Source organism: Vicia villosa, linkage group LG6, assembly GCF_029867415.1.
Source record: "Vicia villosa cultivar HV-30 ecotype Madison, WI linkage group LG6, Vvil1.0, whole genome shotgun sequence".
NCBI classification, from domain to species: Eukaryota; Viridiplantae; Streptophyta; class Magnoliopsida; order Fabales; family Fabaceae; genus Vicia; species Vicia villosa.
Genome location: NC_081185.1, coordinates 12,310,053 through 12,317,269, shown reverse-complemented (window position 1 = coordinate 12,317,269; position 7,217 = coordinate 12,310,053). Strand labels below are relative to the sequence as shown.

Genomic DNA, 7,217 nt, shown 5'->3' with positions numbered 1-7,217 from the left:
AAGATGATACATCTATAAGTAGCCATCACAGTAGATCTCCTAATCACAATAACAAGTAATGTAAGACAACATAAAATTATAGTAAATTACTTATGGTATAAGTATGATGAAAATGAAGTAGATTACCTATAACATGATGACAAATATTCTTCTGGTTCCTTTTGGTTAAACCATATGCAAGCAATAGCATGACAATAAGATATCTCTGTTAGATCCTACTTCCTGCAACCACATTTCTTCTGCAATAAATTCACAACGCATGTTTCAACACCATTTGACACTCCAAAAATTGAAAAATCATCATCTGAATGCCATGTTGCACTCCATCCTTTAGCCTCCCTCTTTGTTTTTTCTAGTACTTGTTGGATTTTAGGAGTTATGATGCATTTGACTCTACCTAAAGATTCCTTTTGATTTGCAATCCTTAATGTCAAATAGTGTTTGATTCCTTCCAACAGTGTAATGATTGGTTTTTCCCTATACTCCAAAACTGATTTGTTGAATGCCTCACACATATTATTTACTTGTAAGTCACTATGTGTGTCTGTCTCAAAATGAGATATACTCCAACAAGCTGCTGGAACATCCATCATGTCTTTCCAAGCCTTAGCATTGAGCTCTTTCATATGATTCATTGCTCTCTCCTACCCTGTTATAGTTGTGGCCCTAGCAGCCCTCCATAAAGCCTCCTTCATTTCTAGCCCTGGATATTTCTTTCTCCAATTACCATACAAATGTTTCACACATAATCTATGTTCAACATGTTGACTGGTTTCTAGAATGGCCGGTACCAATCCCTATAATAACATAAACATTGCAACACAAAGTAATAAAATATTGTAAATCATATTGTAAATGTGTAATAACTTTAAGTAACAAACACAATATTGTAATAACTTAAAGTAACATACCTTTTCTTGATCGGAGATGAATCTATAAAACTTGTGATGAATGGATTGGATATCTTTAAGTAATAACTTTATGAACCATTACCATGAATCTTTTTTCTTCGCTTCCATGACTGCATATGCTATTGGCATCATCTTGTTATTTCCATCCTTACCTACAGCAGATATCAATTGACCTCCAAAGTCCCTTTTTAAAAAACATGCATCTAACCTAATAAGTGGTCTGCATGTGGTTGCAAATGCAACCTTACATGCTACCAAGCACATATAAATTCTCTCAAAAACAAGACCACCCTCGGAAACAACACATTTTATCTTAATCGTCGAGTTTGGATTTGATTTGAGAAATTCTTCAGCATACCTCCTTAAATGTGTGAATTGTTCACGACCAGCCCCGTGAATCAGCTCCATTGCTTTCCTCTTGGCCCTGTAAGCTTGGTCACTTGATAACTTGACACCCCATTTCTGCATGGCTTTTGCAATCAAACCTTTAGTCTTCATGTCAGGACTATGTCGTAATGTATACACAAAATTATTAGCTAACCAATCTGTTTTTGCTTGTCTATTCTTTGGTGTATTCTAAGTCTGACAGTTTGTGACACTGCTGGCCTACACAAAACATGTATAATAAATACTCATTAGATCTGTAATAAAATAGTCATGAAATAGAGTTGGGACCACAAATAGAACTTTGAAAAATTGTCATCGAACAAAATTGGGACCATAAACAAAATTTTATGCTAACAGTTTTGGGACCACAAATAGAATTTTATGATAAAAAATTTGGGACAACACACTCATCAAAACAATACCAAATCAGCCAAACTTAAAACAACACCAAATCAGCAAAACAACACATTCAAGAAAACAACACCAAATCGCGCAAAATAACACATTCAGCAAAACAACACCAAATCGCGCAAAACAACACATTCAACAAAACAACACCAAATCGCGCAAAACCTTAATAAAAAACAGTTGAGACAACAACCACTTACCTCAAAACATATGTTGGATTTGACATTGAAGACGACGTTCAGGCAAAATAGAGCAAAATCATAGAAGCTTGATGACTGTTGAGATGACGAAATAGGACGGACGGTAGTTTTCTGAAGAAGGTGATTTTATGGAATGGACGGTGGTTTCTGAAGTGGACGGTGGTTTTCTGGAATTGACGGTGGTGTATTGCAAGGTCGATGATGAAGTGAATGTTAGCGAAATTGATTCATTCCAATTAGGGTTCACTTAAATAAATTAGGAAACCTAAATAATATTTGCTTATTTTCTTATTCTGAAATAAAAATATATTATGTAATTTTCAAAATCATTAAAATATATCAGAAATAATAATAAATGACTTGGCATCTGACACGTAGTCCAAATGTATGCCATGTCATCAAAAATTTCACTCAGATTTGAACAGAGACTTAAATCCTCAAAAATCAAAGTTGAAGGACCAAATTTCCGGATTCTAAAATAGAGGGACCAAAAAGTTAACAAATGAATAATAGGGAGACTAAAAGTGCAATTAAGCCAACTCTTTTAATGCTCCATCTCTAATCAATGTAGAACTTTAAGATCTTCCCAATACACCCCCTCACGCGCATCACTCTTTTGAGTTTGGTGCATGAATATTAACGGTGGGCGGCCCATAGTCCGATCGATAGGATCTGATACCATATTATAGATGAATTAACATGCCACCCCCTTTTTTAATACATGCCACCCCCATATTTTGATATTCCAAAATTACCCTTGAAAAAATTAGTGGGGGAGGTGAAGAATGAAATTTCTGGTATATTTTTTTGAAAAATAAAAAATAAAAATTTTGTACTACTGGAAATTTGAAATTTCCGGTACATACCGGAAATTTCAAATTTAAGGTAGTCCAATTTTTTATTTTTTTCAAATTTCCGATAAAAAGTCATGGAAATTTTTAAAAAATCGATATTTTTTCAAAATTTCAAATAAAAACACATTATTTTATAAAAAATTAGTCACTTTAGACAAGGATATATAGGTAAAAGCATATCCCATGGAGGTGACACGTCTAATTGAAGGGATGGCATATAAATTTCTGCATATTATAGTTTGACTTAACTCAACCTTACAAAATTGATTTTGTAAATGAGTTAGGTTAAACTCTAATATGAATTCATGTTAATTTACATTTGTATCAAGATATTTTTTTTTTGTTTTATAATTAAGGGAGGTAAATTAATCCAAACTCGAGGTTCCTTGTAAATAATTCTAAATTATTTAGATTTTTTTTAAACGATTCATCTTTAACCGAAATTTATGAACCACTTAAATTTAATTATTTTGTTATCATTAGTTGATTCCGAAATTTATGAACCACTTAAATTTAATTATTTTGTTATCATTAGTGGATTTTATATTAAATATACATGTTTTAATTATTATTATTATTATTATAAATTTTATATATTTGTTAGAGTACATATATAGATTTTGTGGAAAGTTTTAGAAAAAAAAAAAGGTAGAATTGTGTAAAGAGAAGTCTAAAAATTTGTGTAGCAAAGAGAATAAATTAGATAAACGATAATCAAACAACTATGTTAACAAAAGAGAAAATTATTAAAGGTTTATAGAATAAGAATTATAATAGTGTATAAATTTGATTAAATCAGAATCATAAAATATAGGGTTAATGAACTTTTTCGTCCCTTTAAATATTTCAAATTTCATTTTTAGTCCCTCCAAAATTTTCCTTCAAGAAATCGTCCCTTCAAAAATTTTCTTCTGAACTATTGGTCCTTAACGTCAAACTTCGTAGCTAATCGGTGGCTAAATTTGTAGCTAATCTCTAGCAAATTTGACGTTAGGGACCAATAGTTTAGATGAAAAATTTTGAAGGGACGATTTCTTAAAGGAAAATTTTGGAGGGACTAAAAACGAAATCTGCAATATTTAGAGGGACCAAAAAGTTCATTAACCCTAAAATATATAGTGTATAATTGTTTATGCTAATCGTTATGGTTGACTACAAGAAAAACACAGTTTGATCAAATAATTTCATGTCTCTGATGGTAAATAAATAGTAATTGATTGTCGTATTATTCGTGAAAACTTGGAGGTCAATGCTTTGAAGTTGCTTCATGTTTCCTGATCGGCAAGCTAACTTTTTATTCAAGTCAATCCTACCTCTAGTCATTATATCATATTCTATCCAAGTTGAAGATTTTTAATAACTAGTCTTTAACTTGTGGGGGATATATCACACCACACATAACTTTACCATATTAGTAACAATTGATTTATACTAACTTGTTACTCATACAACTTAAGTAGTTAATTGTTAGGTAGGTGGTTAGAAGTTTGTTAGATACCATGCCATTGTAAAGCAATTCCACCATAGCTAATCATGATCGCATACTATGCTACTTAAGCAATCTTGTTCATTATTAGAGTTTGATCTAACTCATCCTTACAAAATCGGTTGGTAAAGTGAGGATTGTCCCTCTATATATTTTTTTTCAATGCTCTATCTTCTAACAATGTGAGACTTTATGATCTTTCTAATATACCCCTCACTCCCAACACTCTTTTTTGGGTTTGGTGCGTGGATATTAACGGTGGACAGTCCATGGTCCGATTGATATACTCTGATACCATATTAGAGTTTGATCTACCTCATCCTTACAAAACTGGTTGGTAAGGTGAGGAGTGTTCCTATATATATATATTCTTTCAATGCTCTATCTCCAACCAATGTAAGACTTTAGAATCTTCCTAATATTCATCATCTCTAAACTAATGAACAAGTTTATATTTTCATAACAACTATCTAATTAAATTTTTAAATGCATTATATCCTTAACTCCAATATTCAATCATACACCATTGTTGATTAGTTTATCGTTTGAAAAGTCTTTCATTACATATTTTGGAAAAATATATCAATTAATTTAAAATTTTAATCAAATTATAATAATATATTCAATTAATCAAACACAATAATAGACCTAACTTATTAGCAAATTTGTGATTGAATTATGTAAAATTTAAAATATAGTGTTCCTTATTAATGCTAAATATAGACTTTAAGGTTTTCATTTGAATGTAATCTTGGTCTTTGATTTTCAATATCAAAAAAAGAATAATTTTGAATACATAGCCTCGCTGAGGCTGTGCTCTCCTTGTAAGAATGTAATCTAGAAAAATGAATGTCACTCTCTTCATCGCTCATAAACTGAGAGAACTGAGGTCTTTTCATAAGTGTTTTCTCTTTTTAGTCGTACCAAACTTGTTATCTTACTCACCACCAGTTGCAAAGCAAACTCTAAATCACCAATCACTTCACTCATTGAGGGTCGTTGAGTCCCATCATCATGCAAACAACTTAACGCCAACTTGCAATAGTATGCCAAACATTCACCCATGATAGAACCCCTTAGAAAAGGATCTATTATTTATTCAATTGTCACACCTTCATCATAACATCTTTGAAACCAACAAACTAGACTTGTTGTCTTTTTGTCCAAATCGCGAACCAAAGGTGGTCTAGCACGCAACACCTCAAGAAGCACCACACCAAATAAATACACATTTGATTTTAGGGTCAACCTTTGAAGCATATAGTTTTCGGGGTCCAAATACCCTAGGCCCCCCTTCACCATCGTGCTAACATGGGTAGTTGATATCCTTGTGGGTCCCACCTTAGATAACCCGAAGTCAGAAACCTTAGCCACCCATTTCTCAACCAACAGTATGTTGGTGCTCTTCACATCACGGTGTATTATCTTGTGTTTCACCTCAACATGAAGATAATGGAGCCCTCTTGCTGCTCCAAATAGAATCTTAAGTCTGAGTTTCCACATTAAGGGTTGATTATTGGAACCATAGAGATACTCGTAGAGAGTACCATGTTGCATAAAATCAAACTAGAATCTTCTCTGTGTTGTCATTGGAATAACCAACAAGGGATACTAAGTGAATGTGGCGAAGTTGCGAGAGCATTTCAATCTCGTTCATGAACTCGTTGGCGCCTTGTTGAGAGCCTTGTTTAAGACGTTTTATTGCAACGGTGTGGATCGATCAATGAAACCTTTGTACACATTTCCAAACCCTCCGATGCCAATGATGGAAACATCATCGAAGTTGTTTGTGGCCATTTTTATCTCTTCCAATGTAAAGTAGCGACACAAATAAGGCATCAAAGATGATGGCCCTTGGTTCTTTGCCTTGGACAACATATCTTGCATGGCATTTTGAAACCGTCCCATTAGCCAAAAAATTGTGACTCCCACAATAATCACTAGGACGAGGCTTGAAAGTGCAATGGCAACAATGATAGTTGTGGTGATCTTGAATTTCTTTGGCGATTCGGTTGAAAATGTTAGAAAATTAATTTAAACTGAATGGAATCGAGGCTAGAATCGTGTACGAAACACTTTCCTTATAGTATTTCAAGCACTCCTAATTTGTCTTGGAGTTTCTACGTAGGAATACCTAGGATAATTCAGCCTTCTCGAGTCTGCACAAGACGGGTGAAAACTCGAATGTATCGAAGAATGTATGGAATTTATTCTAGAGGATTTTCAATTTTTTTGTGATGAGAATTCTGAATCCGAAATTATGTTTTTATAGGCCATGCTGATATTGTTTCACAAGGTAGCGATCCTTGGTGAAATAATTTCTTTTCCAAGTGTTATGACTTTTGGCCCACAACATGGTTCACCAACGGTTGCAACATTTCTTGAAGAGTTGTCACTCTCCGAATTCAAAATTCAAATCATAGCATATTTTCCTTGTCATTTTGGAACACACTCATATTATTAATTATTATTAATAATTTGCATCAGTCCCCCACTTGTTCTAATAATGACAAGTCTAATTCTAGAATATAGAAAGAAAAAAAGTGTTAATATAGTTAGGTATCTTTCAATTTGAACTTAACCTTGGTAAAGAATATGCAAAGCCTAATCGGAACAACGTTAGGTAGCTATGCTTTGAACTGTTATCCCATGTGATCAGACCGGCGTTACTATACACACACTCTTTAAGGGTTCTTTGCCTACATATCTCGCCTAGCAGCACTATTTATGACCACGTGCATTTCCTGGTCTTCATAAATTTTTTATGAGATAAACTCCAACTCTCACTTTAAGACGACACCAACTTAAAATTAATATAGGTGAAGTTCAGTTTGTATCTATTTCTTGAACATATCCTCCTCCATATATAACTTCATTAAGAGCTTTAAAAAAGTCAACCCTCAATTATGTAATAGTTAACATTGTCACAAATGTTGCACCAACTTCCAAATCAACGACTTGTTGTTATCCA

The 7,217-nt window shown here is 33.2% G+C and overlaps 1 pseudogene; it reads right to left on the bottom strand.

The window, feature by feature from the left end:
• Positions 1–5,107: 5,107 nt before the first annotated feature.
• LOC131613205 (receptor-like protein kinase FERONIA) lies at positions 5,108–6,154 on the bottom strand (annotated as a pseudogene).
• Between the last annotated feature and the right edge of the window lie 1,063 nt (positions 6,155–7,217).